The sequence below is a fragment of the Mauremys reevesii genome, linkage group 7 (assembly GCF_016161935.1).
Source record: "Mauremys reevesii isolate NIE-2019 linkage group 7, ASM1616193v1, whole genome shotgun sequence".
Lineage (NCBI taxonomy): Eukaryota > Metazoa > Chordata > Testudines > Geoemydidae > Mauremys > Mauremys reevesii.
Window position 1 is genome coordinate 117,217,206 of NC_052629.1, and position 27,525 is coordinate 117,244,730.

At 40.2% G+C, this 27,525-nt stretch overlaps 1 protein-coding gene across 10 annotated transcripts in view; it reads right to left on the reverse strand.

Moving 5' to 3' along the window:
• Window positions 1-27,525, reverse strand: part of MITF (melanocyte inducing transcription factor) — a 186,017-nt gene that overhangs the window by 61,890 nt on the left and 96,602 nt on the right. Inside the window, exon 1 of one of the 10 annotated variants that reach the window (XM_039481342.1) lies at window positions 26,392-26,523. The exons of the other annotated variants lie outside the window; for them this stretch is intronic. The gene's annotated coding sequence lies outside the window, so the exon portion shown is untranslated. Of the gene's footprint in view, window positions 1-26,391; window positions 26,524-27,525 lie in introns of those variants that run through there. 10 annotated transcript variants of the gene reach the window in all.

The following is a 27,525-nucleotide window of genomic DNA, read 5'->3' on the forward strand; positions in this document are numbered from 1 at the left end:
ACACAATGAGGCCGCAGCTCAAGGACCTCTGCTGCTTTCAGCTATGGCAGCATGCCATGAGGGGAGAGACTCTCTCTGTTTTGTCATTTATTCCAATGGGTGCAGGAGCAGGCCCACTGTCTTTAATGGCAATTCATTTTATAACTCTTCAACCCTCCCCTGCCATGAGCGCAGAAGACTGGACTAGATGACCTCTCGAGGTCCCTTCAAGTCCTACGATTTATGATCCTATGATTTTGTGTTCTTAAAAAAAAAATAATAAAGTCAGTCCTTCTTCAGAAATGACTTAGATAACCTGGCAACAAACTCATCCGATCTCTGACTTTAAGTCTATTGATCTTATAGGTCTCTTCAACGTTCTGGGCTACTGGAAAGACATTGTTTTGTGTGTGACGGACTTGGCAATAGAAGATCTGAGAGTATACTCCTAACACAAATGCCATAAAGGGAAAACAAAAGGAGCCTGATTTTTTTCACATCCAAAACATCAGATTTGGGGGGCCAGATGAGAGGGGAAGAACAAGCTCCTGAGATTACAGAATGTTCTGTTCATCCTTAATACTTGGAAGAAGCCAGAAAAAAATTATTTAGCAGCAAAAGAATTTAGTGAGCTAAGCAGATGTGTAGCTCAGTTTTTATTCATGCACGAATTGGTTGCATAAGGGAGGTAGCCAATATAGTTCAGTTACTCCTAAAACTGACAGGATTCTGTTAGTAGCACACACCATAGCACTCACACTGGAATGGAAGCTCTGAAGTTGAGGAACTTTCTGCTCTGACCCGCTTTTCCAGTTGAGTAACTTGGCCCAAATTAAACTTATATGAGAAAAATATTCCATATTGGATCTACCACCTTCTTTAGTAAAACAAGTTACACTTTGGGGGTGGGGTGCACAAACTTACCCTCCTCACACTTGTTCTACTGATAGCTACGTACTCACATAAAGGTACTAAAACTGGTCAAGCCTAGAGTCTTCAGACTAGAAGCTCTGGCAGCAGCCTCTGTCCTGCAAAAGAGCGAAGTACTTGGATTACAATTACCTCCTCAGCCTTCAGGGCTCCAGGGGTCAAGGAGAACTTCATTGATTTTCTGCTGTCATACAGGTGATGTGGAGCCCGTGAAGGGAAAAGACTACATCTTCTGCAAGGAGGAGGGGTCAGCGATAGACGCAGCTGGTAGGGGCTGCTCCATCTGTCCACACACTAAGCACAGCTGCCCCTTGTCTTTATGGCACAGGGGTGGCCTTGGTGCCCTCTAGCCGGTCATGTGCAAGGAAGAAGGGGAAGAGGTGCTTTTAAAAAAGTGACCGATGACATTCTCATTTGCCCCCTTTTCTTAATCAGCACAAAGAGGCAAAGTTGGCCCTTTCCTAAAGTGCTGCTGTTCCTTCTCCAACAGGGAGTTCCCCTACATGAGCGGGAAGGCTGTCAGGCAAGTGGCAAATGATTATTAATAGATGCATTGGATCCTCCTGCTACCCCTTCCCTGAGTGCTCGCTATTAGTGGGTTAGGTTCAGTTGCTTTTTTTGTACAGCATGATGCATGAGGCCACCCATGGCCGTTACAAGAACGTTTGGGCTGCCGTGTCCTCTGTGGGATGGACTGTCCAGTCCTAGGTCTTCTTCCATCAGACCCAGCTGCCCAAACTAGAGACCTGGACGAGACTGGATTGAGTGAAACTCAATGTGGACTGAATTCAAAGGTTGTACATTCCCTGCCAAAGGGTCAGCATCCTCGTGTCATAACTAGAAAGGGAAGGGTAACAACCCTCCTGTAGACAATACTATAAAATCCCTCCTGGCCAGAGGCACCAACATCCTTTTACCTATAGAGGGTTAAGAAGCTCAGGTAACCTGGCTGACACGTGAGCCAAAGGACCAATAAGGGGACAAGATACTTTCAAAAGGGGGGGCTTTTGTTTGTGTGCTCTTTGTTTTTGGAGGTGTTCGCTCTTGGGGCTAAGAGGGACCGGATATCAACCCATGTTCTCCAAATTTTTCTGCACAAGTCTCTCATATTTCAAACTTGTAAGTAACAGCCAGGCAAGGGTGTTAGTTTTATCTTTGTTTTCTCAACTTGTAAATATTTCTTCTTGCTAGAGGGTTTACCTCTGTTTGCTGTAATTTTGAACCTAAGGCTAGAGGGAGTTCCTCTGGGCTCTCTGAATCTGATTACCCTGTAAAGTTATTTTCCATCCTGATTTTACAGAGATGCAGTTTACCTTTTCTTTTAATAAAATTCGTCTTTTAAGAACCTGATTGATTTTTCAGTGTTTTAAGATCCAAGGGTTTGGATCTGTGTTCACCAGGACTAATTGGTGAGGGGATTACCAAGCCTTCCCAGGGAAAGGTATGTAGGGCCTTGGGGGGATATTTCTCAAGCCTACCCAGGAAAAGGGGTGTAAAGGCTTGGGGGGATATTTTGGGGGAAGAGGAACTTCAAGTGGTCATTTCCCTGTTTCTTGTTAAAGCACTTGGTGGTGGCAGAGTACCAGGTTTTAACCTAAACTGGTAGAAATAAGCTTAGAGGGCTTTCATGCGGGTCCCCACATCTGTATCCTAGAGTTCAGAGTGGGGAAGGAACCTTGACAATCCCCCCCTCAAGGAAATTCACAAACTAGGGCCTCTTTGGAAATCTCAAGTGGCGGGAATAGCCACTGCCACTGACCAGGAACATTACAACCTTCTCTTCTTGATACACACTTCACCATAATGAGCCACATCTCCCACCCTGTCACCCCCCTAACTGGGTCTACCCCAGAAGGTCAGCTAGCCAAGACACTGGGGAGACCCCCTTATTCTTGTGAAGAGTGTGTGTAATGGGATGGGTTTCAGTGGTAGCCACGTTAAGTCTGTTTTAACCAAAAAACGAGGAGTCCTTGTGGTACCTTAGGGTACATCTATACTACCTGCTGGTTGTATTGGGGATCGATTTATCGCGTCTCGTCTGGACGCGATAAATTGATCCGCAAATCAATGCCTGGACTCCACCTCGGCAGGAGGAGTAAGCGGAGTCAACGGGGGAGCTGCGGCAGTTGACTCGCCACCGTGTGAGGACGGCCAGGTAAGTCGAACTAAGATATTTCAACTTCAGCTACGTTGTGTATATTAGTTTGAAACCCACCCTCCACCCCCCTGCTAGTGTAGCCCAGGCCTTAGAGACTAGCTTATGCTCAAATAAATGTGTTAGTCTCTAATGTGCCACAAGGACTCTTTCTTTTTTTTGGGGGGGGGTGGTAATGGGATTGTTAACCACACAAGGTTTGGAACCTCAGTTTTAAATCTCACCCAGACTGCATTTCTGACAGCAGAGCCCCTAACACCATGCCCAGGTATTGATTCACACTAATTCAAGTGGTCTACCTTTTCCCAACCAATATTTGTAATTATAGGTTATTAGGAGATTTTTATGAACTTTCACACTTTTTTTTTTTAATACAGGTACGCTCACAATTTAATTATTACAATAGGTGGTATGGTCATCTGCTCTGAATGCCCACCAGCTTCTTATGAGAATCATCTTTGACTCTGACTCAGTAAAAGCAGGATGGACAACAACCCAGCCCCCAGCCCCCCTGCCCTGCCCCCCCTTCTCACACACACACACACACACGACACGATGGGTGGATGTCAGACACCGGTCCCTCACAGACATCCCTCCCGGTAGTATACCAGATTTGGCTCAGGACAGAACATCCGGGAGGTGCATAATACATTTAGTGGCCTCTATGCTGCTCATCCAAAAGCATGAGGACTAATCCCTTGTACACCCTTGTATAACTAATGAATTGTTTAACTCTGCAGTAGGAAAGCTCTGTGACAAAGTTAATGCTATTTTGATAAAACCATGATATTTAGGATCTTTCTACAAATGCAGGAGGTGATGTCATTAAATTCCACCTACTGAAACTGATCAACAGACCCATCTTTTAAATTGACAAATCATTAAATTGGTTATCAATATTCTAACAAGTGTACTTCAGCATGGAACACAAGTAGTTAGGTTTGTACAACAAATACATTTATGAGCTACTTTGATGAACCATAAACTGCCTGACTTTTATTTGCTATTTTGAGGCCCAGAGAAATTACTGATTACAGTTTAATGAATCCAATCCAACCTGTGTTTTCTGTCTGTATGGATGGCTGGAAGATTTGAATGACTATACACGTTGATCATCTACATTATGGGTAATGTTATATCAAAAAAGGACACTGGCCGTTTGTTTGGTTTTTTTACATTATTCTAAAAACCCAAATTCCTTTACCATGTTACTAACGTCAGATTATTAAAACCAAACATTTTCAGAACCTAATTTATCTTTAACTATTTATGCAGTTGGGTTAGGTCTTTATATGTGTCTCAGCTCAATCAAACACACAAAAAAATAGACTAGACAGTTTCTAGTCAGTCAGTCAATTTGGCTTGCAGCTTCTTAAGTGCCAACAGCATTTTGAACGGTCTTGGTTGCAAAGACTAATTTAGGTTGGATTCTTTTGTGTAAAACATTTCCAACGAAATTTCTAATAAAGAGTTATGAAAATATTCCTGTAGACCTTAGATTTAAAAAACTATTGTTACAAACCTAAATTACTCAACCATGTCTCATCTATCTAAAAGCTTTTTCTGAACACACACAGTAATTATATTTAAAAGAAATATGGATTGACATTCTTATTGTTTTGCATTTGTACAGGACTTAGCACAACGGGGTCCTGGTCCATGAGTAGGAGTCCTCGGTGCTACAGAAATTCAAACAACTCAATCTAAGCTCTTGAAAAATAAGGTCCTCATTTTCAGTTAGCATTCCGTGTTTATGGGAAATAAAACCTCCTATGTCTTTTGCCTAGAGTGGCACACAACCGATAAACCAAAGCATCTACATGGCAATCCAAACATTCAATATAATTCCCGAAGACACGGTCAAGAAATGCAAGGATGTCCTTCACAGATGTAACAGCCATTCAACAATTTTGACAGTATAGGTAGGAGATCCAAGCTGCAGCCATCACCTCTGGATGACTTGTGGAAAATGGGAGTAATCAACTAACATCTCTAAACAATCTTAATTTTTATCTAGTGAATGTGGTAAAAGTGATAAATTAAGGTAACACGCCTTTGTTTTCCAGTTTGTCCCACAATTTTTGACTAGTGAGAAAAAAGTGGCATGCCCAAACTCTTTCTTCACTGTTCTTTTTCATTTGTTTTGCTGAGCCTTTGAACTATCTGAAACAGAGTTGTATGAAACGCAGTGGTTTAAATTCAAAGGAACGCTGTCATTTGTCCCCTCATACTTGTTTCACACACTAATACTTACATTTAGCTCTGGATTTGCCCTCCCCCCTACAGCACCAAGTTTTTCCCCTTTTCCAGGTTGAAATGGTAGGTTGTTTGGGTGGAACCCACCCACACAATATCAATCTAGGACAGTTCAGAGCTCAAAACAGGTCCACTAATTTTCTTGAACCACTAGGCAAACAGGTATAGATTTTGTAATTGAACTCAAAGCAAAGCAAGCAGCAGGTTGTGTGTCAAAAGAGCTAGAGTGCATAAGTTTTGGAAGGGCTCCCCCTAGTCCCTGCAAGGATGAAATTTACAATATCCCTTCCTATTTAAAGTTCGGATCAACATGGCTCAAGATGTTCTAAGCCAAGGAATTAGAAAACAACCTATTCTTGCTATAGTGTCCAAGAAATGGATGTGTTTGGAATGCAGAGGATAAAATCATTATTCTGCACAATACTCTGTTCTGTAAATAGCTCCAGACTGGCTGGCTAATTTGAGGCTAGCTCTTGAGCTTCCAGAGGTCCACAGTACTTCAAATAAGCAACTGATTGATAGAAACAAAGACATATGAACCTTAAGAGATCTACGTAGAGAAGAGGCAATGACAAGGCCACAAAATGAGCAGATTAGTATATTTCCATCCTGAAGTGTTACTCCACACTCTTCTGGGTAAAAGAAGGGGTAGAGCTTTCAATGAAGGTATTAAAAAGGCTAAAACGTGATCCCTGCCACATTACTCTACCAAGGGAGAAGACGACTGCAGAGGGCAACAGTTCAGGTTACTAGACTTACCATTAGGCCATTTGGGGATAAAGATCTGATAAACCTTGCTTACCAGGAAGTTACTACTCCTTTATAAGCCGGAACAATGATGATAGGGCTTTCAAGAGCCCCAGGTATCTGAGAAAAATCTTACTAAAGCTCAACTATTTAAGTGGAGTGAGAGCACACACAAAAAGTGAGGCCACTTGCCACCCTATGTTCCTGTGATGACTTAAAGCAGTCCAGCCTTAAAGGTTTAGTTAAGAGATCAGCCTAGCCAAAACTTTTAGTGTACAAAAATATCAAGCCAACAGAAGCACCAGAGATGGCCAGGCACAAAGATTAAACATTCCAAGAAATCTACTGAGATGCGTGTCCTTATGAGGCCCAGAGGTGAGAGAGAATGCACAATTAGAAAAACTTGCGTTCAAGGTCTTCCATTTAGCCAGTCCACACTGACTTATACAGAGAGTGGCTTGTGTTCCTAGTCGGTACAGAACATAAGTGGATATTCACATTGTTATTTCTACCTTGATCTCAATTTAAAACATTCATTTTAAACTGGAAATTTTTGTTTTATTTTGTTTGAGCCAAGGTGTTATCAGAAGAGAACTGATAAAACATTCCCCACTCATGTGGCTGTGATATTTCTGTTTTTGATTAATTAAAAACTTCAGCACCACAAATTAATTTGTATTGATTCAGGTTTCAGTCTCTCTACACAGAGGAAAAAAATCCAGAATTAAGATTTCAGACCGACTTTGCATGACTTAACCTACACTCGTATCAACGCCCCTTCACTCACACACACACTCACACACACACACACACCATTCCCTACTCTATTGATAACAGTGAAACTTCTGATTGCTTCTTAAATGCCAGTGGATTTTGCTATTCACTGTACCAAAGGCTATCCCATGGAAAAAAGATAAGGAAGCACATTATAAAAGTTATAATAAGGGAGAAAAGATCGAGTTAGGAGAGTAATAACAAATTACTACAGGTTTCCCCATAGCACTTTGGACTTCATTCCTAAAACTTAATAATTGATTGTGGGTTATAGTGACACTTCACTCCGCAATTCTATTGGCTGCCATGGCTTAAAGTACCAATGTGGGGGGAAAAAAAAAAAAAAAGTCTTGGCACGCTGCTACGTCCTTTCCTGCCAAGGACAGGGCAGTAAAACTGATAAAATTACTCTTATAAATGGATGATATAGGTCCTCACACCATACATTTCCTGCTGCTTTGATGCAGGAAACTGACATTTTCCACATTTGAAAATGACATGTTCATGAGATAGGCTGCCTGCTATTGCCCTTGCTTCGCTGCTGACAAGAACACATCCTCCTCCCTACCCCTTTGCCCCCTCCTCCCCATCCCCCCCCCCCAATGTTTTCTGTGTTCATCTCAAACTACACTTGCTCTGAGCTGCTCTCCTCCAACTACACCATTTAAAGTCCATCAAACAGTTGGACGTACTCTCAGTACAGTCTGCAGCAAAACTGGTGTGTTCTACAGTGGATGCACCTGGGTGTTTTGACAGCAGGTGCAGGACTAAAGAATCTTTCAAAAAGCCAGTTCGGAGAGGGGGGAAAAAAAACTGCAGGTGAATCAAAATGAGTTTTATAAAGAGACAAAAAAGAGTCTCACAAATAAGCAATTAATTGTTGAAACAACAGATGGACTTATCCAGTAAAGTATGGATATTTTTTAATTAAAAATCCTATTAAATAGTTGTGTACTATTTAGTATTTTTCCATTTTTTTCTACCAGTCTTTAAAACACACCTTCACAAGCTGCTGAACATAATGCTTTTCCATCTTAATGAAAACCTCTCTCATGACCTGAGCGCATTCAGTAAATAATTATTAAGCTCTGGCAGTGGCTTTTGCATGAGTCTTGACTTAATAAAATGCCATAAGTTGATTTGCTTGAATGCCTATTCACTTGGGGACACAGCTTTCAGTATTGTTTAGAAAGCTTTATCACCACATCTCTAAGCAGGGTAAATGTAAAGAGGCAATATCTAGACGTTGCAAAGGTCACAGTAATAAAGGATTTTACAGTTTGTATGTTAAAAGCTCAGAGGATAATTATAAGTTCAAAATACATAAAGGAGACTTTCAAATATACTGGTTAAAAACAATCACTATAAAATCATTTAATATTGATCTCTGTTATATACTTCAGTTTAACCAGGAGATGTCAGTAAACAAAAAGAGATAAAACCAAGATTTTCAGGAAAGGAAAATTTGCCATACATGTATATCCCTGTTCAGATGCATTAAGAAATGAGTGTCAGTATAATAAATCAGAAACACAACTAATCATGTTATCCCAACCCACACAATACATTTATATCCTATATCAAACCCTTCTTTAGCCCAACCACCATGTTTTGTTTAACAATTTCAAAAGTCGTTAAGAACAAATTAAAGCATTTCTAGGTTCCCCCTACCGAAAGTTGCTATCTCTGTCTTAGCCAGTCAGACACAGCTGTTGTAGCTTCAAGCGAGGTGACGAGGACAAGTTAACAAGCACAGTATTTTTAACTCTCAGAACAAAACCTCCATCACAATCAGTTTGTTCAGAGCGCTGTTTCTGAAATAAAGTCTCACTTACAGATACAAGCTTTCAAAGGAGCATGGCATGAACATCTGAACTCTAAGAGCTTCCATCTTCCCCCCCTCTCCACCTCTTTAAGGTGTTCTGCAAGCCCTTGGAGAAGAGTGAAAGTCAAACTAAGTTCTGGAAGTGGATATGTCACTAGGGGTGGCTCCAGATAAGACCCTGGCAACTCCAATCCAAGCAGAGTTCTGTGCCAGAATGGTGCCCTAGCGTCTGTGTGCATCAACAGACCTGTTTAATCCAGCACCTACCTGGGGGAAAGAGCTGCTTGTCACAGTAAAATGAAAAGCCTCATTTAAAAGTGAATGGGAAGAAATTCAGAATCAGGGTTCCACAAGGTGTGATATACTTATTTCTTACCAACAACATGTTAAGCTACTGCACATGAAGTATTTGATCAGATCATCCCAGAACAGTAGCTACACATGCTGTGCCATGATTTGAAGAAATAAAGCATGGTTTGTGGCATTAGGGCCCAATCCCATAAACACCTACACACAAGTCACTATACTGCTCATAGGCCCACTGACTTAATGAAACTTTAGCCAGATATTGGGGGCAGGAGGGGAGAGAGAGATAAGAGATGCTACCGAAAGCAGCTATCCCCTTCATAAATTAATGGCCTGGTCACACAAGCACTAATGCTCACTTACTCTGCAGTTGGAGAGCACCGGCTAGCAAAGGATCCCTTAGCAACCAGGACTTTCACAGAAACTGAGCTCCTCAGGAGACCAGAGGGGCCTGGAGAAGCAGATGGGCCCAGGCGGGACTGCACACAGTAAGTGACCTCTATTTCTGCTGGCTTCTGGGAGATGAACCCCTTCTTACTTCCACCATGGGACAAACTCTGTTATCCGGTAGAACAACTTATTGAAACATTGTGTGTGAAAGCTTGGAATTTACTGCTCCTTAGGCAAATGCAGCCTGTATGTGGGAAGACAGGGCCTTTAAATATATATTTTCTTTAAAGTGTAAACCATTTTCACCTTCCAAGTTTAAGAAAAGGAAACCAGGTCCTCCTGGTGATAAGGATATTAGCTGTAACAAACACTGTAGTCAAAGCTATACGGATGTCATTAGTTGACTCCATTAGCACTATTACAGAACCTATTTTAACTGTGTTTGAAAGACAGAGGCAGAATCCCCAAACAGAAGAGAGAAAAACTGTTAGGTAAGGTTGACTTCCAGCTTTCCAGCAATTGCAAGGTGTCAAAAAATAATTTTAAAATGTAGCGGACTTTAGTTAATATTCTCCAATAAACTTTCAAAGCCATGCACCATGAGAACAAACTTATGCTTTTCTTTCACAGGTATCTTCTATGAGCTAGCTTTAAAGATTTGCCTTTCACTTGAAAGTCTTATTAGTCACCTTGTTAAAGACTTTTTCAAGCAATTCAGACACTACTTTCCTGTTATCAGTACTTACTGATAAAAAATATGTTTGCAATAAACAGACTACACGCTACAATAAAAGCTAAAGGTGGTAAAATGGAGCAGCCAGCAGATAACACCGCCCCGATAATCTCTACAGTTTAGGAGCTTTGTAATGTAAAATTTACCTTCTTTATCTAGGCAAACAAATAGAAAGATAATGCTGTCGCCAATGAGGTAGACAAAACGTTTGTTAATTTCACTACACTACAGCTTTACAACTGGTTGGCCCTAAAAATCTGACCTCATGTCATTTAGTTAAAAGAATAAATGAGTTATGTTAATTATCGCTTGACTCTTGGGACCTGTAAACTCACTCGTGTGAGCAGCCCCACTGAACAAAAACAGGAATAACTCAAGTTGAGTGTTCTCAGTTTCTGCACTTATTTGTCATTTATCAGAACCTCTCCAAGGGAGGGGGGGAAGTTTACAGTGGTGTAAAAAGACCAGGAGTACATGTGGCACCTCAGAGACTAACAAATTTATTTGAGCATAAGCTTTCGTGGGCTACAGCCCACTTCTTCCGATGCATGGAATGGAACATATATTGAGGAGATAGATATACACATACAGAGAGCATGAAAAGGTGGGAGTTGTCTTACCAACTCTGAGAGGCCAATTAAGTAAGGAAAAAACACTTTTGAAATGATAATCAAGATAGCCCAGTACAGACAGTTTGATAAGAAGTGTGATTATCACTTCAAAAGTTTTTTTCCTTACTTAATTGGCCTCTCAGAGTTGGTAAAACAACTCCCACCTTTTCATGGGGTGTGTGTGTGTGTGTGTGTGTGTGTGTGTGTGTGTGTGTGTGTGTGTGTGTGTGTGTGTGTGTGTGTGTGTGTGTGTGTGTGTGTGTGTGTGTGTGTGTGCGCTCAATATATGTTCCATTTCATGCATCCGAAGAAGTGGGCTGTAGCCCACGAAAGCTTATGCTCAAATAAATTTGTTAAGTCTCTAAGGTGCCACACGTACTCCTGTTCTTTTTGCGGATACAGACTAACACGGCTGCTACTCTGAAACCTGTTACAGTGGTGTAGTAATTCAGGAACTAAATTCCTCTGTTCATCCTGGATTCTGTGTTTACTGACTTAACTTGTTACAACGGTGTTTGATAATAATTTCTAAAGAATTCAAAGGTTCCCTAAATCTCATCTCTTTACACACATGACATCCTGGTTCAGTTGTGTTGAACAAACAGGACTTTTAAAAGTGAGAAAAGGAAATACTTACGTAAGACTTGATTAAAGAACCACAAACAACCACAATAATGAAAAATCACAATGCAAATTCTGTGCTCCGGTACTTTTAGATCTACTTTCCCATCAATGTGTGCACCTTATTAACAGCAGTACATGTTACATACATGGAGAAAACAAGCCCCTGCATGTTACAGAGACAATTCTAAGTTCAAATTGATCCTTATTATACAACATACAAACTCAGCATTGCCAACTCTAGCCATGATATTTGGTATGTATCTTAAAGTCCCACTTCCTGGAGGCAAGCGATTATGCAAGCATGTCACCAAGAAAAAAGGGGGTGGGGAGGGAAGAACAAGAAGTTTCTAGCCCTCTTGGCTGCCAAGAAAAGCTTAACAACAAGATTAAAAACTAAAATCAGAAAGCAAACAAAAGTAACCTCAAATTATTTTTTAAAATATTTTTAAGCCGCTCATGATTTTGGGGGCCTGACTCATTGCTTCTGAAGCCTTGGGGTTGGCCATTCAGTTAATTCTGAAGCCCTATATCTGAGTCCTTCCATTCCTATGCCCATTGCAAGAGTGCAGGGGAGGGGAATGAGCAGCAAACGTGGTTTGCCATGATGCCGTTGTGGGCATACTTCAGCGCCCGGTGGAGATTACAGCAGCTGCACACTACTCTAATTTACCTTGGACTGCCAATAGTCTGCTTGCACCTGTGGGCAGCCATGAAATGCTAGCTGGCCACACACCCCTCCTTCTCCTTGTACAACAGGTCAAGGTTGTAAGGGGACCATGAGAGTGTTGAGTATATTGTTCGGCCAGCTTTATGCCAGCTGGGGAGTACTCCTTCTTTGGGGATATTCCTTGGGGAGATCTGCTTCCTTTAGCCATTACTTTATGTCACCAGAAAAGGAAAAAAGAGACCCCAGTGGTAACACACAATCAGGTCAAGGTCTCTGGAGTGTTTACTCGTCTCCAGGTGTCAGTAAATGGAACACTATCAACTTAAATGTAACTTGAGTGTGCAACTTTTTCCCTTTAACTTATCATTGTTCCTTGAGTCCAGCCGCCTGCCTTTTTTGCCCAGATCCCTAAGTGGCCCCTCAAGGATTGAACTCACAACCCTGGGTTTAGCAGGTCAATGCTCAAACCACTGAGCTATCATTGTTCCTGCAGGTTAGATTGCTATAAACTGGAGGAGATTGAAGGAAAACCTTCATGATGCTTTTCACTTGCTTTAAGTATTTTGCAGCAATTTGTTTAATCAGCTTTACTGTTTCTCCTATAGTCAATTTGTATCCCATTTGTGGGCGTCTTGCGCACAGCAACAAGGAAGAGAAAACACATTTTTTTAAAAATTCAGAAATGTGATTGTAAAACCCCAAAAGTCAGCTAAGGGGTCTTGGGGGCAGGCATAGGGCTGGAAATATATTTTTGGATTCATTTTAATCCTTATTATTTATTTAGACCATACCATAAACTTACATGGTGCTTTACAGGGGGAAAGAGCAATGAAAGGAAAACAACTGTTAATCAATAAAGCTAAGAAGTCTGAAATTGGAAATTCTGATTCTTTTTCTACGGAGGCAATAAGGAAGTGAAAAAGGAGGAAGCTGCCCTAGAGCAGAGGGCATTGGCAGACAGCAAGCAAAAACAAGTAGATTTTGAGAATTAGTTTTAAACCATTGAGATCAGTGGAGAGGCTCTCATACTTCAGTGAAGTTTGATTAGATCCCTTGTGTTAGCAGAATACTCTGTGCATTTAGAGAAATACATGTAAAGTATAAAAGTAGCCATGTTGCCTAACACCATGCTAACATATAAATCACATCCCTCAAGGCCAGAAGGGACCATTATGATTATCTACCCTGATGATGAGATGACTTCTTGCATAAAGACAACTCAAAAAACCCTCACCCAATAATTTCTGCATCAAGCCCATAGTTTCTGTTTGAACTATGGCATATATTTTAGAAAGCCATCCTGTCCTGATTGAAAGGCTACAAGTAACAGAGAACCCACCACAACCCTAGATAATATTTAATTATCCTAATTTAAAAAACTCTGCTCTTTACTTCTAGTCTGAATTTGTCTAGTCACATGCACATAAGGGGGAAAAAAAATTAACGCTGCAGATCACTACATCCAATTAAAAAAAAAAATGCCAGAGGATGTTGTGAAGGCCAAGACTACCAGTACCACAGGGTTCAAAAAAGAACTAGGTAAGTGGATGGAGGATAGGTGCATCAAGGACTATTAGCCAGGTTTGACAAGGATGGTGTCCCTAATCTCTACTTGCCAGAAGCTGGGAATGGGCAACATGGGATGGATCACCTGATTACCTGTTCTGTTCATTCCCTCTGAAGCACCTGGCATTGGCCATTGTCAGAAGACAGGATACTGGGCTAGACAGACCTTTGGTCTGACCCAGCGTGGCCATTCTTATGTTCTAAATTATCTTTTAAGCCAGATATTTCATTTAATTAATTAAGCCACATCACATTTTAAATAAATGTATGAAAGCAAGGTTTCTGCATTATGTTTCTGGTAAACACCAAGAAGATAAATGTTTATGAATGGATACCCTGGAGTCAATACAATGAACACTCACTCATCGATATAGCAGAAATAAGGTTGCATGTAAATAATTGCCCGGTTTCATTCTGGGACTCCTGCAGAACAAAACAAATGGATCAGTTTCAGAGCATGTGTGAAATGTGAGTTTACATATTAGAACGCATGATCTTTAGAACACAGTGAAGAGCAAAAACTGATCATTACAAAAAATACATTTTAAAAATATTCATGTTTCAGCTCAAAAACAGGCTTGATTTCAAGCAAAAAAAATACTGCACTTAACAGTTTTGCCATAGTACTGATTCAGTTTCATCGAGTTTTAGCAAAATGTAAAGACCTCAGATTTCAGTCTTTTCTTAACATCTTGCTCAGGCCTGCACAGGGTGAAGCAGATATGGAGCAGGAACATCTCTCCTTAACCTTCTTCAAAGTGCATGCACCTACTGACATTTTTAAAAAGCAGCCAAACTGACCAAATGTATTTGCTAGACACTTAATCCTCTCTGGTTGCTGACAGTATAACCCTTGAATGACTATTTCTATTCAGAGTTAGGGATATATTTGCTGAGGAAAGGTTGCCAACTCCTGAATCATGTAAACAGAAATGAGAGCCAGAAAACATTTCATTGGACTCTGAAGTTCACATCTGCTTTAGTTACTGTGACAAAAGGCAAAGGCAGGGATTTAGTTTATAACCTATAAATCTTGCAAGGACTTGATCACAAAACCTTGGTGTGAGAGTTCAGGATTAACTGGGTTAAAATATTTAGATCTTGTTTATTTAGCACTCAGGACCATGGCACATTACCTGCAGAAGCAGTCACACAACTGCAGGGGCTCTCAAACTGGGGTTTGGAACACCTCCATTTCTGTGCAAACACAGGCACCAGTTTTACCATGAAGAGATCAGAAAGACCCCATGGCTTCTCCATCACCTCCTCTCCTTCTGAGAGGAAAGATAAACATCATCTGTGCCCATCACTGTGGTATCCAAGACCCTGATCTCATCTTCACTCATCTCTATATCTTTACAAAAAAAGAGCTGGAAGGGATAGAACTGGGATCCCTTCATCTTCTCTCAGTGAACATAAATATGGGATTAATGCTGCAAATAGTCACTGTGACAGTCTGTAGCCCTATGTCTATCCTTTTCTCAAGGCTATGATTTTGTACAAACTGTGCCTTGAGATATCATCTGAAAACTCACAATTTGCTGATCATTATTGTCCTGGTTAAATGTGTGTGGCAACGCTGTATGTAAAGTTACAAAATTCTCATGTATGACATTACTGAGACATGTTCCAAGTTTAGAAGAGCATCCAGCGACAAACCAGAGACAAAAGGCAAACTGATGCCACAGCCAGGTGTCAATGAAATCTTGGACCATCACCTGGCTGAGTGGCCATTCTTTGGCAGGAAAAATGGTATGAACGAGAAATTTACATCTTGGAAAAGTCCTCACAGACTTTGTCTCCTGAACTTCAGTTGGAGAGGACTCTCAAAGAAGAGGAAAAAGGTATAAAAGAATGGGGAACAGATGCCCCAAGTTATTCCTCCCGTTCTCTCTACCCACAGCAGCCACAACACCTGACGAGCAAAGAAACAGCTTTCGACTGAGGGAGGGATCCTGTCTGAAAGGAGTTCAGCCAGTAAGACTGCTGAAGCATGTGAGACTTTTGCTTTGAATTCACTTCACTTGTTAAGTTAGGTATTAGTTGCATTTTACCTTTTTATTCCTTTGTAACCAATTCTGACTTTTATGCCTCATTACTTGGAATCGCTTAAAAAAAATCTTTCTGTAATTCAACTTGTTTTATCTAAATAGTGTGCTTGGACTGAAGTGTTTGGGAAACTCCATTTGAGATAACAGGATCTGTGCATATCATTTTCCATTAATAAAATGACAGACTTTGTATGTGCTTGTGTTGTCCAGGAGAAGGCTGGGCAGTACAGTATGTATGTTTCTTGGAGAAAGTCTGCGACTGGAAATTTGCTGGTTCTGCTCTGCGGTGTAATTCATGAATGGCTGGCCATAGCACTCCCACAGTATAGCTCGCAATAATTTACATGCTGAAGGTTGTCTGTGAGCAGACCAGGAGTGGTTGCTGTCACAGCGAAGCAGTGTAAAAGGTACCCCAGGTTGAAGAATTGAGAGGACAGCTGTTCAACAGCACAGATTGTACCCTGGAGAATGTCAGTCACCAAATACCACAAGTTGGTCTTTGGCACTGAGCTTCTGAAAAGTCATGTTTGCGTAACAGTATCCTGTATTACATGACTGGGATGGGATACTGTGGGTGGGACAAAGAATTTAAACCTAATTAGATTACATTTCCTTGAATTGTCTACAAAAATGCTGGAGGCCAGAAGAGGTCATCATAGCAGTGGTACCTTTTGGCCTTACAATTTATGAATATTTGTTCAAGAAAAAAAGAAACATGAGTTGGCACAAAAATTCACGTATGCCTGAAGCTCAGCCTGTCCATGCCTAATACATCAGAGAAATTGTTCATCTTTATAGAGAAGCTGCTCCTATACCACCACAGTCGTCATCAGCTGGTGTTATTGACTATAACTACTCAAGGAGGTGCTTCTAATGATGCACCTGGCTGCGTGAGAAAGCATTTACAGTGAGATTGCTTTCTCTCTCTCATGCAGGTATGTAAACCATCCACAATTTCCTCCCCTTGTATACCCCTTCCCCCACCCTTGTATACCCTCCTCCTGAATACCAAGCATCCCCTAGCACAGCAAAATACAAAAAACACACACCATGACATTGACATAAGTAAAATGGAGGAATTTCATTCCACCACATTTTATTCTAGTATAGATTACACACACACACACACACACCCTTCAGAAAAGGGTCTATATGTTTAGATTTTTTAGACTTTACTCTGCCTACTGTTAAGACTTTGCTACTCTTCATTCCGCCTTCTATTTGTTCCCATAGTTAGTATCTTTGGTATCCTGGTGCCAACTCTCATACTAGAACTTGCTTGTTTTATTAAGGAAGCTATTATGAACTATTTACAGGTGGAACTGATGTAAAATGAACATGAAACGTGCTATGGTATACAATTGGTGCTTACTCAGTAAGCATGATAAGCCAAAGCCACTCTGTTAATATATGCTTGTGCACATACTAGCTGATGCTTCATACCGATGTCCAGAGTTAATCTTGTTTGACAAACAGAGGCAGTCCTGCTGGTTTTGAATTTTTCTGTACTTTGCTAAAAGAACTAAAAACAAAGTCTAACTCTCATACTCTCATACACTAGATGGAGCCTTGTGTCTTATTTCACTTCGCCTGTCAAACATCATTTAGCTATTCTCAGATTCCTTTGCACAAGGAATTAGATTTCAAGGGTAAAAGAGGTGAGGGGCATTGGTGTAATGGTTAAAAGAAAAAAAAAAGTGGGTCAACTCTAAACCTAAACTCTGTATTCCCCAAATGAGAAGTGGGTAAACGCAGTGTACCCAACTTCGCCCTTGACTACGCTGCTGGTGAGGGGTAAAAACCTGGCCCCAATGAAGACAGTTGGGTAAACGCCAACAGACATGGCTAGGGCCAGGATTTCAACTGGGGTGGGTCTTTTTTTTTTTTTTTAAATAAACAAAAACACACACATTGCAATTTTTTTTTTAAATTACTCAGAAAATTACTTTTAATGAAACACTGTTCTGTAGGCTTCATAGCATCAAACATCAGATCCCATTTAAAGTTACTGAGTGCTCTAAGATCTCCAGACCACACTGAAACCTACACTGCATGTACAGTCCATCATAGTTTTAATATATATTGGAGAACTCTACAGTTAGCTTGTGTTTTATTAATTTGTGTTTGCATCGCTCTTCTATTCGTTTAAGTACATTAGAAATCTTAATTCTTCTACTTTTTCTCTAATCTTTCATTCAATAATGAGTTAAATTGCTTAGTAATTTCCTGGGTCTCGTTTTTCAATAGTGCTAATACCAAGGTTTCCTTCAAACACTGCTACCTCTGCTCTTGTCTAGTCAATTAAAAAGAATTATCATTAATGGATTGATGATGCCTCAGTTTGTCACTTGAGATTCTTTTGACTCTGCTGATTTACATACCTAGAGCCAAATAATTTACGGCCAAATGCTATGGTTGAAGTCAGTGGGAATTTTGCTCAAGTAAAGAATGAAGAATTTGACCGAGATTGCTAAAACAATATCTCATCAATCGTCCCTTAGTCATGTTTGGAGGGGGGGGGGGAAATGTGTTATGTTCAAAACAAACAGTTCACTCTATGCAAACTAGAGAGTCTCATAATTTTAATGGCAAGGTGACAGAACAAAGCCAACCTAACTTCTGGCAAGTTGGCACTCTCCCACTAGGATTTTTCAGTGTGCAACAGGATACTCTGCCTGTGAGTGGGTTTGGCGATAAGGCGAAATAAGCACACAGAGGAGAAGACTGCCTAAAGGAGCAAGCTGATTCGTTTCACAAAATTAAACATTTAAGAACAGTTTGAGAGCTGGCAACACTTGAAAACATCGACTCATGAAATCTGGATGATGCCTCAAGAAGTTACTGTACTGAGGCAGATTATTCACCAAGGGTTAATTTCTTTGTTAATGAGATCTTTCTAGCAACCTACTCAAAACTTTAAGGGTGCATTCACGTTGCAGTGTGGGTTATGATATGCAGCTTCTGTAGACACACCTGTACTAGCTGCAGTCTAGCTTGCTTGCTAAAAATAGATGGGAGCACACTGCAGGGCACATCAGTGCAAGCTGCACAATCCCATCAGACCCCTGCGAATGCGTTCTCGCTTGTGCAGCCTGAGCTGAAGCTTGCACAGCCTGAGCTGAAGCTTGCACTGCGGCATCCTCACTTTGTATTTTTAGACAGCGAGCATGGGTGCATCTACACAAACCCAATTCACAGTCCAGCTGGAATGCACATGTAACCTAAGTCAGACAGACAGGTTGTTACCCTTTGAGGGCTCAAAGTCATCTGAAGTCACCAACTGATACCACAGGCAAAATGCTACCTCCAAGCTGCACATGAAAATTCAGTGTGTAAACAAATCCCATTCCAATTTAATGATGTACTCGGTCCATATTCTCTCATTCAGGTACAGGAAAAGTTATCTGAAATTTTAAAGGATTTCCATTGACTTGAGTGAGCTTTGGATTAAGCCCTCAGAAAACAACATTTTAACAGATTCTAGTTTCAAGTGATTTTCTATTAACTATCAATACAGTGACTCCTCACTTAACGTCCTCCTGCTTAACACTGTTTTAAAGTTATGTCGCTGCTCAATTAGGGAACATGCTCATTTAAAGTTGTGCCATGCTCCCTTATAATGTCGTTTGGCTGCCTGCTCTGGCCACTGCTTGTAAGATTCTGTGGAAGAGCAGAAACGTTACAAGGGAGCATTGCACAAGTTCCTCTTCTCCGCCTCCTCCCCCTCCCTCCCAGCGCTCCCCCTGCTTAGGACTTTGGCGGGGGGGGGGCGGGAGGAGCAGGGACGCAGTGTGCCCCGGAGAGGAGGTGGAGTGGGGGAGGGAAGAGGTGGGACTGGAGTGGAGCAGGAACGGGAAGAGGCAGACCTGGAGCATCCCCCGGAAAAGTCGGCGTCTGTTCTTCTCCAGGGAAGCTGCTGCTGCTGCTACGAAGGTGCTTCCTAGCGTCCTTGCCTGCAGCAGGCTGTGCCTGTGCGGAGTAAGCCAGGGGCACTTCCCAACTGCAGTACAGTACAGTACTGTACAGTATATAATGCCTAACCCAAACAAATTTCCTTGGAACCTAACCCTCCGCATTTACATTAAATCTTATGGGAAAACTGGATTAGTTTAACAGCATTTCACTTAAAGATGCATTTCTCAGGAACATAACTACAACGTTAAGTGAGGAGTTACTACAGTGAAACTCCACCCCTGTTGGAACGTGAGCAAAACTGAGAAACACTTAAATAGCCTTTCGCTCTAAGCTCCTGCACAATAAAATGTGGATTTACTTGTAGAAATATTAATATGGAAAGATTCTAAGAAAACACATTTTATATAGAATTTGATACACTACATTGTCAGGAAAATAAATGTCAACATCTACTGTATTGCAGTTTCTTGGAACTCTCTTTCTTCTTGCCCTGTGTACTTCTGTGTATTAGTCCAGCTGAGTGAACCAAAGTTCAAAAGCATTGAACTGAAACAGCAAAGACAAAAATACATCCAATGTGACCCCTTGTTCTTTCCCATTTTATAAATAACTTGAGTGCCTAGATTTCTGTAAATCCATTAGTTACTGCTTCATAAATAATTATTGGGTTTTGGCCGATTCTGCCTTTTCTTTGACTTACTGTGTCAAGAGTACACCTAAGATTTCTGGAGTTTATATTGGGAACAATATGCAGAACTGAGTATGTGGGTTTGGGGCGGGGGAGAAATCTAGACGAGAACAGTCACTGTATTCATTGGCAACAGCGTTTCAGAGAGAACATTTCTTGTTGACAACTATTTGGGGTAAGATTTTCAAGAGCGCTCTGCTCTCATTTAGGCACACACAAAAATCTAGCCAGTGCACAAGGGGGCAATGCACACATGTTGCTTTATCTTCTTGTGTTTTCCATGCCTAAAGATGTCCACAATTCCATTGCTGTCTCTGGTTCAATTCATATAAACCACCCAGATTAAGATTTTTAGATTTCACCTCCTCCCCATTATCAGTGGGACCTTTTTGGTGTTTCTAGAGTGTTAAAATCTGCTTAGGTCAAGAGACTCCATCTCCCTTTAATGTTATGCAGCTGCAAACTCAGACTGTGAGTAATAAAGTCAGAAGACTAGAAAAATTAAATCTGGAACTAAACCACACAAGAGCACTGACACTATTTTCCATACAAAGAACTAAAACACGGGCTCTATTTGGCATTTTTGAGAGTATATTTAATGGGAGTTTCATATGATTAAAGTGATTTATGGTTGACATTGGACATGCCAGAATATGAATGGACAGAAAAACAGAGTTAGAAAAATATTTCAAGGCTAATGTTCACACACATTTTAAAATATTTACTTACTAAATAATTCCTTCCTTTTATTTCCTTTCCACAAACTCTCATGTTACTCAGTTTTACTGGAAAGTAAATATCAGTCACCTTGGTGAATATTTGCAGAAGCCAAATTTTAAGTTCTGTCACAAGTATTCACAGCAGAAATGCTTCCATCCTGTTCCAATCAGGGAATAGAAGCAATACCATGTGATTTCTCCAACCAACCCGCATAACTGTGGATCCCTCCCCGACAATCCTCTGGGGATATCCGCAGATCAAGTTTTTTTAAAAAGGGCAAATAATCTCAATACAGGCATTCTGAAGCTGTGATCTATTCCGTATTACTACTGAGGCATGAGAGGTTCAATTGGTCAGATAATCTTATTCACACTGAGCAACTGAATTTTACTGGAAAATTGATACTGAAGCAAAATTTCAATCATGTAAGGTCAGCTCAACAGGAACATAAGGAAGCATCACATTTTCTCACCAATGCATGCATATGTCCAACATCGGATAACACAGTTAAGTGTGTAAAGGTCGATATATATTGATGACAGCTTAGTAAGTGTACATCATATGATGAGTCCATGTACAATGTTTATCATTCACTTTTAACCATACCAATATTTATTTGCTCTAATAACAATATTTGATGATGGTGGGTCTGTTAGTCTTTAGGGTGTTCTCTCTGTGCATATATTAGTTCAAAATCAAACATCTAGAAGTGTTAAACATTACACAACTTGCAAAATAATAAACACTGAATGAAACAAATCACAAAGATTATCCATTGCACCAAGCTTCCCAAGTTCCATTAAGTGACTTAGGGGTCTTCTCACTGCAAGGAGAGTCTATGGAGCAGCATTAGACAATGAGAAAATTATGTTTTTTAAATGCACCTTTAAACTTCTTATATTTTCTGTAATCTCTCCTAGGAATAACCAAACAACATTTTCTAGGTCTGTTCAATGCCTGAATATTTCTATATACAATAATATTTCTGGCAGTAAGATACTGGATTTAATGCTCTAAAAATGCTTCCTGGTAGCTGGCATCAACACTACCCTTTCTGTCACTGTAATTTGCAACCTTGGATTAGTTTCCATGCATCTTTCTCTCCACGCCTCCAAGTCCTGCTTTTTGGAAAATAAAGAAAGCAGCTAACCCTTTTCATTACGTCATCACCAAAATAGCCTTGCCTTCCACCTCAATTACTGCTGCCATATGTTTTTTGTCCTATGCTCATCCATCAAGCCAGCAATCTTGTTTGTGCTTTTGAAAGTGTCCTCCAAGTGACTTGGCTCAGGTCAGATGGAATGTGTGGTAGAGACAAGAATTTAACCCAACTCCCAAGTGCCAGCCCTGGGCCTTAACTACAAGGTCATACCTCCTCTGTAGCCATGAAGCAACCCCACATTTCTTTTGCTATCACAGGTGGAGTTAACAGGGCACACTTGCAAAAAGACACAGCAGAACTTTGGAACAGTGGGTGAAACCACCAACACCTGTTAACAGGGTGGGTCAGCGGAAGAGACCTTCCAGCCTGTCACACCACTACAACAATTGACGAGATCAGCACCCTTCTATCCCGAGCAGTCACAGACACTGAGCTCTTCTCTCCTCTCACCTTTAAGCTCCTCCAAAGCACATTTTGACACACTGGTAGAGCGGAAAGGGGAAGCCTTCGTTGCCCGTGCAATACCCAATCCACAGACAGAAATTTAGTCTCCAGCACCTTTAGGTGAGGGCTTAAAAGTTATTGAATGAACAAGTATCTACAATGTAAAACCGGAACCTGCATTTTTTCCCCCCTCTCAAACAGTACTGTAAAATCCTGCCTACTGGAGTCAGAGCTTTGTAAAGACATTTTGATTATTCTATTAAAATCATTTTCACATGAAAAAAATAACATTCACCTTTTAAAAAGGAATTTAATGAGAATACTACACTTAGAGCAATCACAATATCCACTAGTATAGATCGTAAGCTTTTAAAATATAAAATAAAGTAAACCAATTGCTTACAGGAACTATGTTCTAGTTCCTTATTTTGCATACCGAATGTTTACTCAAAACCATACATGTGTGGATGGTTGAAAAAACACAAAACTGAAAAGTATTTCCTACAGCTACAACCTGTGTACTGAATGCAAAAAAAGTCTGGAAAGGCTGAAATAGTGAAAGCAAAATTTTCCCCAAAACAAAGAAAAGAGCAAAAAGCTCTAGGTAAAACGGCAGCAGCAGCAGCTCTATGTAAATGGATATTGCAACATCAGCAGCAGCCAGAAAAATACAGTTCACATGCCAAAGCGTTTTTTATGGGCCAAAGTCTATGGTGAGATAATGGCCTTGAAAAGAATTACATGGGAAGCATTAGCAAGTACTAGCAACAGAGACATACAAAACTATGATAGCACTATGAACTGCACGGCAGCTCTTTAAAAATGTGTGATATTAGAAATAAGATTACATCTCATTAATCTTATCTTAATTCGTTAGGAATTTTATATTCTTCTCCACCTATACGCTAAGTGAAACAGAAGAATACGTCAGTAAAACAGAAGTGACAAAAGGTCATTCTACAATAAGGAACATGTAATCTTTTGGGGCCAGAAAGCACTTTGGCACGCACCTTTATGTATGTGAGCAGACTCCCAGAGTTCAGAGATACTACTCATTGTGTCTGTTTCAACTACTACTGCAGTCAATGGGAGCCTTTCTAGCAAGTTAAATGGGAGTAAAATCAGGCCCCATTTCCTTAAAGCTAAGCATACACTTTGCACATTATTCATTCAGGCTTAGAAAAAAAAATTAAAAAGCTGTTCCGGGAATGCATTTAAAACACATGGGCAACAGATATTAGCAACGGTACCAACTTGTGATATCTGGGTTTACTTAAATCATCAGCTCCTGGAGACAAGTGAACTCTCAGTTTTCATTAAAAAAAGTTTCTAGTCATCAGGAGTCACATTTTCAAGTTTTTTCTTCACAACCAAGTGCATCCCCTAAAGACTAAAAGCCAAGAAGGCACCTTTAAATAATAAACATAGGGGTTTTCTGTGTGGTGTTTTTTTTTTTTTTTGTAAACATCATGACTTTTCTCAAATATCTTCTGGTTTCTCAGTTCTTCATTAATACAGTAATAATGAATCCACTGATCAATAGCATACCAGTCAAAACACACTCCCCTGTGAAGGAGTTGTGGCTTGGAGAGCTCTTCTGTAATACTGTAATGCTTTTTTCTACCTAATAGCAGAACGGAAATTAGTATTGGCAACTAACTTTTGCACATTGAAGCATTTGGGAATGAGGGATTAAATGCAAAGAAACTGAGTTAAATTGAAAAGTCAGAAAAAAAAATCTTAAATGCCATTTATTTCATCGAGACTAATGAATCAAAAATGTAAATGCAAGATAGAAAATAAGGGCTCAATCCTGCAAACGTGGAGGCACACAAATATTTTTATGCATGTAGTAATAAAGAAACAATATTCTCAAAATATCACCTGAAATCTTCAAACTGGAACAGCCACCATCCCTACGTCAGATACAGTATTAGTCAAATTTTCTCAGTCCAACCCATTAGAAAGCTGAATTTTAACTATTTACCACCACAACTAGAAGAATTCATCTAGAAAAATAGATTAACACTGTTGTGTTGAAAGTTAACAGTGATGCCCAGGAATACTAAATTGACGGAATATTACTTGGGAATCTCCCTCCCTCCTCATTTGACATCCTGCCACACAAGCCAAACTACCCGAGTTAACACTAAAGAAATTAAATGTTTGCCATAGAGAAAAACAAGCAAATTAAAATTCTCTACTGTAGACTCCTGTTTCCAGAGGGTGGAGATTTGTTTGTTCATTCTGGTGCCAGGTCATTTTGAACTTTTTAGGCTGACCTGGACTTACTAAAATCTTTATGTGCAATAAAGCCAATGCTGTGAATACAGAAAAAAAATGGTTATTTTAGTTGTTAAATACAAATGTATGTAGACAAATCACAAAGTGTTACGTTTGTACCACTCAATCAATCAATCATTCTCCTTCCTGCAGCTTAGCAAGCAGGGAGAAAGCAAGACTCCGAAATGCTAAGAGCTTGCTATTAAAGAGAAAGTGTCGGGTTTACTTGAGTTTTAGATATGTATTTATTTAAAACAAAGCAAATTTAAGATTTAGAAATGTAAGAAAGTGGCAATAAAGTGCAATGTAACTAGTTAGCGTTTTAACCAGCACCATTAAAAAGTCAGGAGGAGTTTTGTTACTGATTTCAATAGGAGCAGGAAGAGGCCTTAGTACAATAATTATGGGCCAAATCCTGACCTCCTAATTTGGGTATGTGGTCCCACTGATTTACATGTTGTTTTGTCTTCTTGTGTCTCATCCTTTATCAGGAAAAAAAATGCACTTTTGGCATCAACGCAGACTTTAAGCTTAGTAACTGCAACCTGTTAGGCTGTTACAATTGTTCTTAGAGTTTCTTCTATTAGAGTTTTTCTGTTCCATTTGTTTTTTCTAATTTAAGACTTCTCTGCTCGTTTCCCTACCACACTGTAAAAATTTAAACAGACATTTTGAATATAAAGAACATTTACATTAGCAATAAGCAATATGTAAGGAGTAGTTCACCCAATTGATGTTGCCCATGAAAAGTGAGTAAATTTGTCACTAAGAGAAGCACAATAACCCTATGGATTAATCTAATTTGCAAGGTAAACCTTAATCTTACAACTGGGAAAAGAGAAAATGTTGTTCCTTGATTTTATTGGGTTGGCACAAGGTATACTGGAAACTCCATGGAAAGTTTAAGACTAACTTTCAGTATGTTGAGCAGCAATAACCTAACAACTCAAGATTCAAGTCCAAATACACTGAAGTCAATGGGAGTATTTCTTTTTCTTAATGTGGACCAGTGCCCTTCACCGCACACAAAAACATTGAAAAGCACAGCATGCAAATTTTCAGTTAATACAATGGAGAGTCTACCCGGAAATGAACCCATGACAGCATCACTCCAAATATGCACAGTTAAATAGTAAAGGCAGTAATAATGGACATTTAGTCAAACATGGCAGTGAAACAGCTGATCGTTAAAGATCATATAAAGGTCTTGTTGGACTTTTCCATTTTAGAAAAGGGTGAGGGAGGAAAGATTTACAATTTAATAAAACTCCTTAAGAGACGGCCAGCAATTCAACAAGTAACTCCAAGAGTTTTATTACCCTTATCTTTCCATTCAGAGACTACTTTTGAGTAAGGTCATATACCAACTTCCTTAGCTGAACTCCATACACAGTACAAGCCAGTCTCTGGTTCTTAATGCACTTCATGAAAACCAACTGCAAGGAGTTAGGAACATGTGAACACCATCCCATGCTGGAATGGCTTTCCCTAAAACAGAAGCTGTTTGATACAAAAGCACCACATTTTAAACAAATAAACAAAAATAAAAAAACCCCAAAACTTACCCTCTGAATTCATTTTTTACTTTTTGACCCAGCGAGGCAAGAGATCCCAGTCAACTGTGTTTCTGATGGCCACAAAACCAAAGCTACACAGAAAGGTCTTACTAAGCACTAGCTTTCAGAAACTGATAGCACTTTTCCCCTCCTACTATCCACCTCCTAGCCTCTGCTATTACATGTGTGCCTGCCTTTTGTTCGAAAACTTCTGCAAATGAAAATAGATGAGTAACGATTGCTGCTTTATGAAAGTCCCACACTCATCATCACTAATAATAGCTCTTCCTTTTGCTACTCAGAATGTTTAGAGGTTGAAATGCTGCATGAAACACATTTGCTTGCACAGATCCAGTAATGTTTTCCTGTACCATACTAGGCCTTGACCCATTGAACAGTTATGTGTATACTTAACTTCACATATATTCATTGGATCACTGACTAGGAGTTGCTCCTCACATAAAGGGATGACATGAGAGAAAAAACAAGACTGTGCTTAAACTCTGTTTCATCCATTAGCGATCCCTGAACTTTGTGTGGGGGGGGAGGGGGGTGTCTGAATCCAAACCCATCTCTCAGCTTTCCAGCTCAGGCACCTCTGGTATTTGGAATCCCAAAAAGATTATATAGCGCCTACCGCAATGGGATCATGGACCATGTCTGGGACTCATAGGTGCTAGGATAATACAAATAAATGGTAATAATGAATTTTAAAAGGAAAGTAGAGCCATTACTGTAAGTGACTCAGCCAGTCTGCTCATGCTTAACTCTCCAGCTAACCAATGTATGCAGTGTTTTTGTAACTGTGTTGGCCCCAAGACATCAGACAGACGAGGTGGGTGAGCTAATATCACCTTACCAGACGTTAACTAAGGCTGGTGAAGACCAGTGGAAGTAGGTGGCATTACAGGCAGGCTCCTGAGATCTAAAAGAGTTGGACCAGGGCTGCCCAATACATAAAGTGCATGCTTGTTACTTATGGGGGCATTTCAGGCAGAATGCTACAGTAACAAAGCTTTAAGGCACTTAAGGGTTATAAGGTAAGTCTGGATTGCACCCCAGAACATATCAGTTGGTCCAATGAAAGATATTACTTCATCCACCTTGTCCAACTAAACAATAAGAGAGTGAAGTGACTAAACC